The 13,195-nt window shown below is 42.0% G+C and overlaps 1 long non-coding RNA gene across 1 annotated transcript in view; it reads right to left on the bottom strand.

The window, feature by feature from the left end:
* The window catches only part of LOC132539304 (uncharacterized), a 60,368-nt gene extending 57,336 nt beyond the window's left edge, over positions 1-3,032 (bottom strand). Inside the window, exon 1 of the long non-coding RNA XR_009550561.1 lies at positions 2,937-3,032. This is a non-coding gene — a long non-coding RNA (uncharacterized LOC132539304). The remainder of the gene's footprint in view (positions 1-2,936) is intronic.
* Positions 3,033-13,195: the final 10,163 nt, after the last annotated feature.

The raw sequence follows: 13,195 nt of genomic DNA, 5'->3' as shown, positions 1-13,195 counted from the left end.
ACCAGAGCACCTCCATATATCACAGTGCCAGGCCCCAAACTCCATGAGAACACAACTACCCTCTACGGATCTCCTCATTAGTCTGTTGCTTCATACCATTTATTTATTTATCTATTTATTTATTATTTTTGTCTCCAGGGTTATTGCTGGGGCTTGGTGTCTGTACCATGAATCCACTGTTCCTGGAAGCCATTTTTTCCCCTTTTGTTGACCTTGTTTTATCGTTGTTGTAGTTATTATTGTTGTTGTTACTGATGTTATTGTTGTTAGATAGGACAGAGAGAAATGGAGAAAGGTGGTGTAGACAGAGAGGGGGAGAAAAAGATAGACACCTGCAGACCTGCTTCACCGCTTGCGAAGAGAGTCCCCCCCCCCCCCGCAGGTGGGGAACTGGGGGCTTGAACCTTATGCCAGTCCTTGGTCCTTACACTTTGCACCATTTGCGCTTAACCCACCGCGCTAGGGCCCGACCCGCACTTTACACCCTTTAATAAGAAGTTAATAATATGGGGAGTTGGGCTGTAGCGCAGCGGGTTAAGCGCAAGTGGCGCAAAGCACAAGGACCGGCATAAGGATCCCGGTTCGAACCCGGGCTCCCCACCTGCAGGGGAGTCGCTTCACAGGTGGTGAAGCAGGTCTGCAGGTATCTATCTTTCTCTCCTCCTCTCTGTCTTCCCCTTCTCTCTCCATTTTTCTCTGTCCTATCCAACAACGACAACAATAATAACTACAACAATAAAAAAAACAACAAGGGCAACAAAAGGGAATAAATAAATAAAATAAAATAATTCTTAAAAAAAAAAAAGAAGTTAATAATATGGTGACTAAATGGATTTCCATAGTTCTATGAGATACACTAGCAATTTTATTGAACCCAGGGAAGAGGTAAAGAGAGCCTCCCAATCGTAGCCAGTTTATCAGGAGTCTGAGCTTGTAGCTAGCATTTGAAGAGGAGGGCAGACTCTTTCTCCCTATTCTCTCCCTTCCCTTCTTGATTTCACTCTGCCCAATAAATAAATTAATTGATTAAGTATTTTTAAAAGGGGCTAAGGGGTGACACAACAGCAGAGCACACATTTTGCAATGTTCATGGACCTAGGTTCAAGCCCCCAGTCCCCACCTGTAGGGAGGAAGCTTCAGAAGTGGTGAAGCAGTGCTGCAGGTGTCTTTCTTTTTTTAAAATTAATGATTTACAAAATTATAAAATAATAGGGGTATAATTCCATACCATTCTCACCACCAGAGCTTTTTTTAAAATTTTATTTACTAATGAGTAGGATAGAAGGAGAGAGTGAAAGGAGAGAAAGAAAGAGAGAGAGAGGGAGAGAGAGACAAACATCACTCTGGTACATGTCCTGCCAGGGTCAAACTCGCAACCTCATGCTTAAAAGAGTCCAATGGTTTATCCACTGTGCCACCTCCTGGACCACAACCACCAGAGTTCTTCTTCCCTATCCCTCTCCTTTAGAAACTGCAGCAGTTCTCTCAAGGTCACAGATATGGGATGACTCTATGTCTATGTGTCTATGTGTCTATGTCTATATATTTTTGTCCATTTTTTCTATATTTCTGCCTTTACTTCTTTTTTAAGTCACACCTATATCTATTACTCCTACTGAGTGTCCTTTCTTTTTTCCTGTTCTCTCTTAGATAAAAGAAACATTGCCTGACTTCCTCTGCTCTTTTCCAAGCTTGCTTTCCTTTCAGTGATATTATAAAAAACAAGGTTCCTGGTGACAAATATTTGGGTACTGGTGGAATGGGGATTCAGAGCCCTCTAGCTATCTTCCTTTATCATTTAATCATCTGGGAATATGAAACAAAATTCTTTTTGGGGTGCAGAAGGTGAGAGTTCTGGCTTCTATAATTGCTGCTCTACTGGGCATGGACATTGGCAGGTCATTTCAGGTGTCTTTCTTTCTCTTTCCCTTCACTCTGAGTTTCTGTCTTTACTAACTAACTAACTAAATAAATAAATAAATAAAATATTAGATAAGGGGGCAGTCTTGGGATTCTGAGCCCTGAGATTGGAATCTGATGCTATTTCCAGGTAGAATGATAGTGTCAGAATTTAACTGAATTTCAAACAGCCTGGTGGTATCTTAAAATTGTCCACATTATAACTGGACCCAGGAACTCTGTTTATAAATAATGGAGACATATGAGCTATGTTAATAAATAGAAAAGTCTTAATATAGTCAAGATATCAGTTATTCAAAATTTGATCTATAGGTTCAACATAGTTCCTATAAAATCCCAACAAGCTATTTTATGAGTATCAACAAATGATTATAAAGTTTATATGGAAAGACAAGATTCAGACTAGCTAACCTGATAGTGAAGATGTGTAGTCAGAGGTCTGGATACTACTCAAATTCAAGATTTTTTATAAAGCTTCAATTACCAAGTGTAATAATTGAATAGGCAAATCAATTAATAGAACAGAATAGAGAGCTCCAAAATAGACCTGCATATATATTGAAAAAAATCAAAACTTATCTTTGACACAGGAGCAAAGGAAATACAATTTATAAAGATATTTTTTTAATAGATGGTACTAGAACAACTGAAATTTTTTTCATTCACATGCAAGAAACCAAATTTAAAAAGTATCGTACACCTAAATATAAAACACAAAGCTGGCCTAACCTAATCAACACAATGAGTGCCACCCCAACATGCTTCACGTCAGACTGTGTCCAGAGACTTCAGGTGTGGAATGACAACCCTTCAGCTTCATTACTCGGGTGAGACCTTTCCTTTCATAGTATTTTCTAATTCCATTCCAGACAGTTCACTTCCTAACAAAGTCCCAAAACCTAGATATAGACCAGGTCCCGTGAGATAGAGCATATGTTCACATGTATCCATGAACTAGGGAAAAATATATACCTGAAAGCAAAAGTACACAATAGTCTGCAGTGAGTACCCCCAACACTTCATCTGCACTATTCTAGCTTTTAGGTCCATGATTGTTCAACAATTTGTTTGGCTTTGTATGTTAACTCTCTCTTTAGCCACCAGGTTCCAGATGACAGCATGATGCCAACCAGACTTCCCTGGACAGACAACCCCACCAATGTGTCCTGAAGCTCTGCTTCCCCAGAGCCCCACCCTACTAGGGAAAGAGAAAGACAGGCTGGGAGTATGGATCAACCTGTTAACGCCCATGTTCAGCAAGGAAGCAATTACAGAAGCCAGACCTTCCACCTTCTGCATCCCACAATGACTTTGGGTCCATACTCCCAGAGGGATAAAGAATAGGAAAGCTCTCAGGGGAGGGGATGGGATACAGAGTTCTGGTGGTGGGAACTGTGTGGAGTTGTACCCCTCTTATCCTATGGTTTTGTTAATGTTTCTTTTTTTAAATAAATAAAAAAAACTTTAAAAAAATGTACAAAGCTGGGGGCTGAGTGGTGGCATACCTGGCTAAGGGCACATGTTACAATGTGCAAGGACCCAGGTTCAAGCCCGTCATCCCCAGCTGCAGGGGGAAAGCTCTGTAAGTGGTGAAGTAGTGTTTCAGGTATCTCTCTTTTCCCTCTCTATCTCCCCTCACCTCTCAATTTCTAGCTGTCTCTATCCAATAAATAAAGATAATAAATAAAACAATATACAAAGTTTCACAATACATACAGCAATCTTAGATGACTTAAAGTAGGGTAATGCCTTTTGTAAAAAAAAAAAAAAATCAAAGGTATGATCCATGAAAGAAATAATTGATAAAGTAAATTTTATTAAAATAACAAACTTCTTGATACTGTCAAAAGGAGACTAGCTACACTCAGAGAGAACATATTTGTGATGATGTATTTTATATGGATTATAATCTAAAATATACCAAAGAACTTTTACAATAAGAAAACAACCAGGGAGTCGGGCTGTAGCGCAGCAGATTAAGCACAGGTGGCGCTAAGCACAAGGACCCGCATAAGGATCCTGGTTCAAGCCCTGGCTCCCCACGTGCAGGGGTGTCGCTTCACAAGCAGTGAAACAGGTCTGCAGGTGTCTGTCTTTCTCTCCCTCTCTCTGTCTTCCCCCCTCCCCTCTCCATTTCTCTCTGTCCTATCCAACAACAATGACAACAATAATAACTACAACAATAAAACAAGGGCAACAAAAGGGAATAAATAAATAAATATAAATATTAAAAAAAAACAACCAGACTGCAAAAGTGGCAAAAACCTCAATAGACATATCACCACAGATGTACACATGACAAGTAAGCAGATGAAAAATGTTAAATATTACATACTACCAAGGAAATACCAATTAAAATAGCACTGATACCGTTATTCACAGATCATAGTGGCTGAAGCTCCAAAGAACTGGTAAAATCAAATGCCCTCTCCTCTTTTTTTTTTATTCTGATGGGAATGCAAAATTGTATAGACACTTTGAAAAACAGTTTGATAATGACCTAAAAAAGATAACATACATTCTGTTCCAGCAATTATTATTTACTCATGAGCCAAAAAGCTATGTCCACATTAAAACCTGCATGTGGACATTTATAGAATTTTATCCATGATTACCAAAATTTGGAAATAACCAAGATGCCCTTCAATTGATGAGTGGATAAACAAATTGCAGTATGTCTCGACAACAGAAAATTACACTGCACTGAAAAACAATGAGTTATCAAGGCATGAAAAAATCTTAAAAGGTAATTATTAAGTTATGGAAGTGTACTTAAAAAGTGTACATACTGTATGGTTCCAACTATATGACATTCTGGAAAAAGAAAAAATATGAAGAAAATAAAAAGATTAGTGGTCACAGGTGTGTGTGTGTGTGTGTGTGTGTGTGTGTGTGTGTGTGTGTGTGTGATAGAGAGAGCAGGCAGAACTCAGAGGATTTTTAGGGCAGTAAAGCAACCCTGTAATGAAAGCATAGTGGTGGAGACACACTTCAAAGCCCATAGACTGTATGAAAACATCAGACATAATCTGTAATATAAACTCTCAGTTTGGGGTGATTCTTCTTCTAGCGTTTGCCCTTCTTCCGTAGCCAGTCAACAGCGTCAGGTTGAGCCTGATGTAAAGTTTCGAGACCTCCTTTGAATCTGGAGAGGTGGCAGTCGTTGACTATGTGGGTCATAGTCTGTCTGGAGCCGCAGGGGCAGTTCGGGTCATCTCTGGCTCCCCAGCGATGGAACATAGCGGCGCACCGGCCATGGCCTGTTCGATAGCGATTGATTGGGGTGATAATGATATATTAGTATAGGTTTTTCAGCTATAATAAACATAACACAATTTAGAAGGGTTTGACAGTAGAGGGAACTCTCAGTACAGTCTGCTCAATTTTGTTGGGAAGCTAAAATTTTTTTTTTATAAAAAGTATTAAGTTATAGAAGTCATTAACAAAACCATAGGATAAGAGGGGTAGAACTCCACACAATACCCACCACCAGAACTCCATATCCTATCCTCTCCCTTGATAGCTTTCTTATTCCTTAACCCTCTGGGAGTATGGACCCAAGGTCATTGTGGGGTGCAGAAGGTGGAAGGTCTGGCTTCTGTAATTGCTTCCCTGCTGAACATGGGCATTGACAGGTTGATCTATACTCCCAGCCTCTCTCTTTCCCTAGTGGGGCAGGATTCTGGGGAATTGGAGCTCCAGGACACATTGGTGGGGTTGTCTGTCCAGGGAAGTCTGGTTGGCATCATGCTAACATCTGGAGCCTAGTGGCTGAAAACAAAGTTAACATATAAAGCCAAGCAAGTTGTTAACTAATCATGAACCTAAAGGCTGGAATAGTGGAGGTAAAAATTGGGGTTGGGGGAGGGTCTCCGTTTTGTAGATAGGTTGGCATATTTTAGCTATATTCCAAAAGTCCTGTGGCTATACTAGTTTTTTTTTTTTTCTTTGCTTTCTTTCCCCTGAGCCTGAATCTGATATGTAGGTGGATCCTAGTTATTGACTGGGTCGATGATGTCATGACTGGAAAAAGGACCAGAAAGTTGGATCAGGGAAGACATTAGCTCCCAAATATGAGAAAGTTGTATGAATATTGTTGACTGTAAATCTCATTGATTTGATCTGATCTGGGTCCTTATTCAGTTCAGCAGTCTATGTGACCTCTGCATCCCTGTAGTTCTGAGCTCACAGTCTGTGGTCATGAGTAGGAACGTTCCAAGATAACTCAATATCAGGACCCATCTTCCTCAAGTAGATGTTCGTTCCATCCTTCAGAGGATGGAACATTCTCTACCATTATTGATCCAAGTTAAGGGCAAGGTCCTATTGGGGCCCACAAAGGGGCCTATTGTGTTGTTCCTGATAGAGATGACCGGTAACAATGGAGAGAGGGATTATGTTCGAGGTCTAGGTTCTTCATGTCTGTTTGGGAATCTCAGGACTCCCCAAATAGGGCCCCAGCTGATGGGGTGGCCTGATAGTGACTAAAGAGTCATCGTTAAAGTATGCCAGTCTGTTGCCCTTATTCAGCTTTTGCAGTCCTTGCTTTGATAAGGTTAGCTTTGGAGTGAGTGAGAGAACTGTAATAGGAAGTAGGTGAGGAGGGGGAACCTAAAATTGTTATAAAAATAAGTGTATTAAGCGGAAGTCGGGCAGTAGTAGCTCAGCGGGTTAAGTGCAGGTGGCACAAAGCACAAGGACCAGCATAAAGATCCCAATTTGAGCCCGGCTCCCCACCTGCAGGGGAGTCACTTCACAAGTGATGAAGCAGGTCTGCAGTGTCTTTCTCTCCCCCTCTCTGTCTTCTCCTTCTCTCTCCATTTCTCTCAGTCCCATCTAACAACGAGGACATCAACAACAACAACAATAACTACCTCAACAATAAAATAACAATAAGGGCAACAAAAGGGAAAATAAATAAATAAATAAACTTTAAAAAGTTTTTTTTAAAAAAATAGTGTATTAGGCAAGGGTTGTGTGTAAGAAGACTGATTTGAATGCCTAAGACCCAAGTTCAATTATTGGCTCCACCATAAGTCAGAAATGAATAATGCCCTGGTCAGATTGTCAGCCCCCGCCCCCTATATTAAAATAAAATAAAATAAAATAAATGACTTATTTACTAAAAAAGGAGTGAACCAGGAAAATAATAATTTACAGCAAGCATGCACTGGTGGCATCATCTATCAGCTAAAAATAGCACATGGCTACTCATAGCAAAGAATTGAAAGATTCTACAGAAATTGAAAAACCCTTAAAATAGAGAGAAATTAGTCAACCAGTTAATTTTTATAAATTAAGTCTAAAAGCAGGTAGGTAATGGTAGCTTAATGAAATGATCAGGGACTCATCATCTATTCTTCTGCTCCACCTGCTTCAGACAACAGTTACTATCTTTAAGGTTTCTTAAAAAAATTTTTTTTTTTACTATCTTTATTTATTTTTGGATAGAAACAGCTAGAAATCAAGAAGGAAGGGGGAGATAGAGAGGGAGAGAGACAGAGACAACGGCAGCCCTGCCTCACCACTTGTGAAGCTTTCCCCCTGCAGGTGGGGACTGGGGGCTTAAACCCGGGTCCTTGCACATTATAACATGTGCGCTCAACCAGGTGTGCCATCACCAGGCCCCAAAGTTTCTTATAATCTGAAATTGTTGTTGGGGCTTCAGTTATTATCTTTTGTATTCTTTGTAAGAAGAGATGAAAAAGAAAACTAGGAAGGGTAAGTGGAGAAGCCTCTCAGTTGAATCAGACCCTTTAAATATCTTTCACAGAAGTTGTTATGAAAGACTTCTATTTACATCTTATTATGTACCCCAATGTAGAAGAGAGGCTGGGAAATGTTTTATAGCAGAAAATATTGCTATAGCTAACACTATAGCTACTCTTCAACTAAATTAAACAGAAAGAGTGGCTATTAGCTGGGAACCTTGCAAGATCTGCTTCTCATAATTTCAGGAGTTGTTTTAAGGTCACTTTTGCTGCCCTGTGCTGGCATGGCTGATTTTTTTCCCGTTGAAGCTGTGCATAGGAGGAAACACATATAGAGAGAGGACAATGTGTTTCCTCCTATGCACAGCTTCACGACAAACTGTGGTATAAGCACTCAGGTCATCGTAGGGCAGGTTGTATTCGTGAGTTTTGGAAGCAGTTCTTGTGGAGAAAGTTGGAAGATTTTATCAGACTCTACAGATCTCTTTGTATCTGTTTTCTGTTGTTGCATAGCAAATGATCACAAACTTGAAGAGTTAAAATGCTCATTTATTCGTTTAGAGCTCATAGACCAGGAGTTACATTTGGCATGGCTGCATTCTCTGCTTAGGCTATGAAAGGGATGATTGCAGGGTGTTGGTCCAGCTGAGTTGTCCTCTGGAGTTCTGGGGAAGATTCCACTTTTGAGCTTATTTCTCTTTGCAGGATTTGGTTCCTGGCTCTTCTACAATGAAGGTCTCTGATTCCTTGCTGTTAGTCTGGGACAGTTCTCAGCAACTAGACACTGTCCACATGCTTTGTCATGTGACCCTTTCCACCATCAACAATAGCTAGTCAAATCCACTTGAGCTTAAGATCTCTGACTTCCTCTCTTAAGATCAGCTGGAGAAAATTCTCTGCTTTAAAAACACGCATATGGAGGGCCAGGCCATAGCACAGCAGGTTAAGCGCACATGGCGTGAAGCGCAAGTACCGGCATAAAGATCCAGGTTCAAACACCTGGCTCCCCACCTGAAGGGGGGTTGCTTCGCAAACTGTGAAGCAAGTCTGCAGGTGTCTACCTTTATCTACCCCCCTCCCTGTCTTCCCCTCCTCTCTCGATTTCTCTCTGTCCTATCCAACAACAATGACATCATCATCAACAACAATAACAACAATGATAAACAACAAGGGCAACAAAAGGGGGAAAATAGCCTCTAAGAGCAGTGGATTCATAGTGCAGGCACTGAGCCCCAGTGATAACCCTGGAGGCAAAAAAAAAAAAAAAAGGAATAAAAATTGGCAAAAAGATTTAAAACACACACACACACACACACACACACACACACACACACACACACACGATAAGGTCAGGTCCCACTGGCTAATTTCTTTCTTAAATTCAAAGGTGTCATCAATATAGTTTAAAACTACATCAGTAATTGTGCATGGCATGAAGGGGGTGGGAGGGGTCTTGGAGCCATTTTTAACATTCTAACCAACACAATTTCAATCCTTAAATTTGACTTAAAAATCAATTTTTTCGGGGAGTCGTGCTGTAGCGCAGCGGGTTAAGCGCAGGTGGCACAAAGCGCAAGGACCGCTGTAAGGATCCCGGTTCAAGCCCCAGGCTCCCCACCTGCAGGGGAGTCGCTTCACAGGCGGTGAAGCAGGTCTGCAGGTGTCTATCTTTCTCTCCTCCTCTCTGTCTTCCCCTCCTCTCCTCTCTCCATTTCTCTCCGTCCTATCCAACAACAACGACATCAATAATGACTACAACATTAAAACAGCAAGGGCAACAAAATGGAATAAATAAATAAATATTTAAAAAAAAAATCAATGTTTCTTCTGCTGTCCGAAGATGCTGGGTAGCATATCTAGATGAAGATTGTTGCGGGCGGTCTGGTGGTGGCCCACCTGATTGAGCAAACTTGTTACAGTGCACAAGGACCCGGATTTAAGGCCCCGGTTAGTGTCTTTCTCTCTCCTTCGCTATCTCACCTCCCCTCTCAATTTCTCTTTATCTTATCTTTCTTTCCTCCTCCCTCCCTCCTTCCTTCTTTCTTTCTTTCCTTCCTTCCTTCTTTCAGTAGGACAGATAGAAATCAAGAGGGGAGGGGAAGATAGAGAGGGAGAGAGACACTTACAGACCTGCTTCATCACTTGTAAAGCTTCCCTGCTGCAACAGGAGAACAATGTGATAGATAAGCCTCCATTTAATTCCTTAAAATGAATAGGGTAGATGTTTCATATTTCTCTTATCTACTCCAAAGGGGTTTCAGATCACGAAGGAAAAAATGAAGCAGTTATAAAAAAGCATTTGTAGATACTGATACTATGTCCACAGAATTTGGCTGAATTTGACTTTTCAAAATCCTGTCCTTATGGGTCCTCACAAATGATGAGTACCCTTAACCAAATGTCATGCCCAACCTTATTAAGCATGCTTTTCAGTCTGTTAGAGTTAGAAAAATCTTCAGAGGTTATGCTGATATTTTAGAAAAGAAGATACTGAAATAGAGGAGAGAAATGATTTACCAATGTGCTGGTTACTGACATTGTAAAGGCCCCCTGGTCTTGTTACTATCTAAGTTAGTGGCCTTCAAACATACTACACTGCAGTCCACAATAAGAAACAGATTTTGCATACTTTGCATAGGGAAATACATCATAACTTTTCCCACAACCCAATAGTTCACTGGCTTATAGTATCATTGATTCTGAGATACATCAGTATCAAATGTACCACTAATACAAAAAAATAATAATAAGCAAACAAAAAAACCCTGTTGTCTAGTATGCTACACACAGTGCTGAAACACTGTAATCCACAACACAGCCCAAGTTTGCAAACATTAAAAGGTGAAAAAAAATTGCACTACAATATTTTCACACATTGGGCTGTATAATGAAAACAGAACTTCTACACTGATATTTCTACTATACTCTATTTTTACAATGTTATGGATCTACTGAATTAATTTTACCACCCACTAATGAGCTGACTTGATCCAATCATTACATCATGTGTTACAAATAGTTAGAAAGCTTGCTAACATATACAACCAAGGTGCAAATTGTTCAGTTTGATAGTAAGTGCAGTGGAAGAAAAGAAATAGTTTAATGTGGACAGAAACCACCTGGAGGGATTTCAAATTAGAAAGAAGAGTTTAACCATGAATGAATGGGTAAAAGATGAGATAAAGAAGAGGAAGTGAACAATTCATCAACATAAAGTGGAAACAACCCTCAAATGTAAAAATAACCCATTTTAAAGTAAAGTCTAGCCATTTGGCTTAATAAAGAGAATTTATGACACCATTAAAAATTAAGTGATTTCAAAGAGGAAAACATATTTCCGCTAAAGAAAATATAGAGAAACTTGAAAAATTACATGTAGCTTCCAAAAAAATGAAAATAAACAAAACTGATTTAAGTAAGACTTTATATATTTATTTTATAACTTCAGAAAGTCTGACAGCGAAGTTTGACAATAGAATAATCTGATAGTTAAATATTCCCCAACTTGCAGTTGTCCTTTCCTTGGAATCAAGGATTAATGTAAAATAAAACTTCGGAGTCTCCTGCTTACTGGCCTCTACATATGGGGAAAAATATTCTGCAAATATGATGAGGTATAAAACTGAATTCAATTTCCACCCTTTGCAAAGAGCAAGCAAAGACCGAGAAGTCCACCGAAGTGTGAATATGATCATATTTTAAAATATGCAAACTGGACAGTTAGGAAATACCACTGCAGCCATTACTACTTGAAATTTTATTTCCTTTGGTGAAGATACCATCCTTACAGCCAAGTCCTGGCAGCAAACCTATGGTTCCAGTTAAGCCCTCTCCCTTCCAAGTCAGTTGCCTGACTCCATCCAAAGGGGTCTGGGGCTCTCCCTCTCCATCCCAACTAAGTGTTCCCAAGACCAGGAGAAATACTGGATTTCTGCAGAGCACTCAACTTTCAGCTAATTGTCCCAATTCTGCAAAAGGCAGCTGGAAATGGATTTAAAATGGCAACGCAGACCAATGAGAGAGCATCTCCAAGCCAAAGCAGACATTAACACTAGCCTCCTCCACACCTCCACACATACAGCAGAACCTGGCGGTGCCTAACCCTTGCTTAGGGCTGTAAAGTTGGTACATATATATATATGTATAATTTCATGGTGGTCTGCATGGGGCGGGGGCTAGGGGAGGGAAATTCTTCCTCCTGTTAAAGTTTTCATTTTGGAATTAGTCCAAAATAATTTTGGGTGTGATGTGTGAAAATCTGAACCTATTTTTTTCCCCAGAGTTCTGTGTTATTCAGTGATGAAAAGAGATACATTTAAAATATGTATTCCACCTTAAAAAGAGAGAGTGGGGGGATTGTGGTCATTGTCTCGTACACATTAACTCAGAAACAGCCCAAGTTATAAAATTAGGACTTGGCAGAAAGAGAGTTCCTAGGGAGGTTAACTCGAGGTAAAGTTTTGGGAGAGTTGGACAGTTGGCGAAACTGTAGTGTTAGGAAGCAACAGGTCCCCGGCTTGAGGTTACCCCTCTACCCTGCGGCAACAGAACCCATGTGCACAGAAACTAGCTCTAAAGGGAGACTTGAGTTGTTTTTAGTCTTTCTGGGAGAGAGGCAAGAGAACGCGGTGAGGGATGGAGGGGAGAAACTCAATGAAGGGACTGGTGCTCTCAGTAGTACTGCTTGTGTGGCCATATCTAAGGTGCACGTATGCAGCTAAGTGCTCAAACACTCACGCGTGTGCTTATACATGCCTGTGCTAGCGTGGCTGTGCACGTGCATCTGTGTGCGTGCCGTGTGTGTGTGTGCGGCGTGTGTGCGTGCCGTGTGTGTGTGTGTGTGTGTGTGTGTGTGTGTGTGTGCGCGCGCGCGCGCGTGCGCGCCGCAGGATCCGAGTCCAGGGCTTGCAGACACCAAGCCAGCTCCGCAGCTCCTTTCCATTCACCCCAGGGCTGCGAGGCGCGCGCAGCTAGCCTCTTCCTGAAGAGTGTTGGCTCCGCTAAGTGGAGGTGCAGGTAAAGGCTAAGCACCTCTACGTGGCTCCGGGAAGGACACCTTCCCGCGCCTTCCGAGGACAACTTCGGGCGCCGGGCGGGGCTAGCGGGCCCGGGATTCCGGGCATGTCCCTTTAACCCCGCCGCCGCCGGGCGGGAGCACGTGAGCAAGGCTCCGGGTGGCACCCGGGTGCTGCTGCCGCCGCCGCCTAGGCAGTTGTATTTCCAGTGCAGCCTCTGGCCCTTGGCCAGAAGCCTGGGCTCCGCCATCCGCCGAGCCTCCCTCCCTCCTCCTCCTCACTTTTCCTCTCGGGCAGCCCCCTCCCCTTTATCCGCCCACGATTAGAGGTGGGCAGTCCCCCACCCCGCCAAGGGCGCGCTCGTATACACACACACACACACACACACACACACAGAAACACGCAGACGCTCATCCCTCTTGAGTCCAGCGGCTGCAACTCAGACCCCCGTGCAGCCCAGGCAGCGCGCGCTCAGTGCAGCCCGCAGGAGCGAGCAGCCAGGCCCCCGCTTCCCTCGCCGCCGCCGCCGCTCCCTCGCCTGGCGCGCAC

The sequence above is a fragment of the Erinaceus europaeus genome, chromosome 7, assembly GCF_950295315.1.
Source record: "Erinaceus europaeus chromosome 7, mEriEur2.1, whole genome shotgun sequence".
In the NCBI taxonomy this organism is placed as follows: Eukaryota; Metazoa; Chordata; class Mammalia; order Eulipotyphla; family Erinaceidae; genus Erinaceus; species Erinaceus europaeus.
The sequence above is the reverse complement of the archived record's forward strand: the minus strand, read 5'-3'. Positions and strand labels throughout refer to the sequence as shown.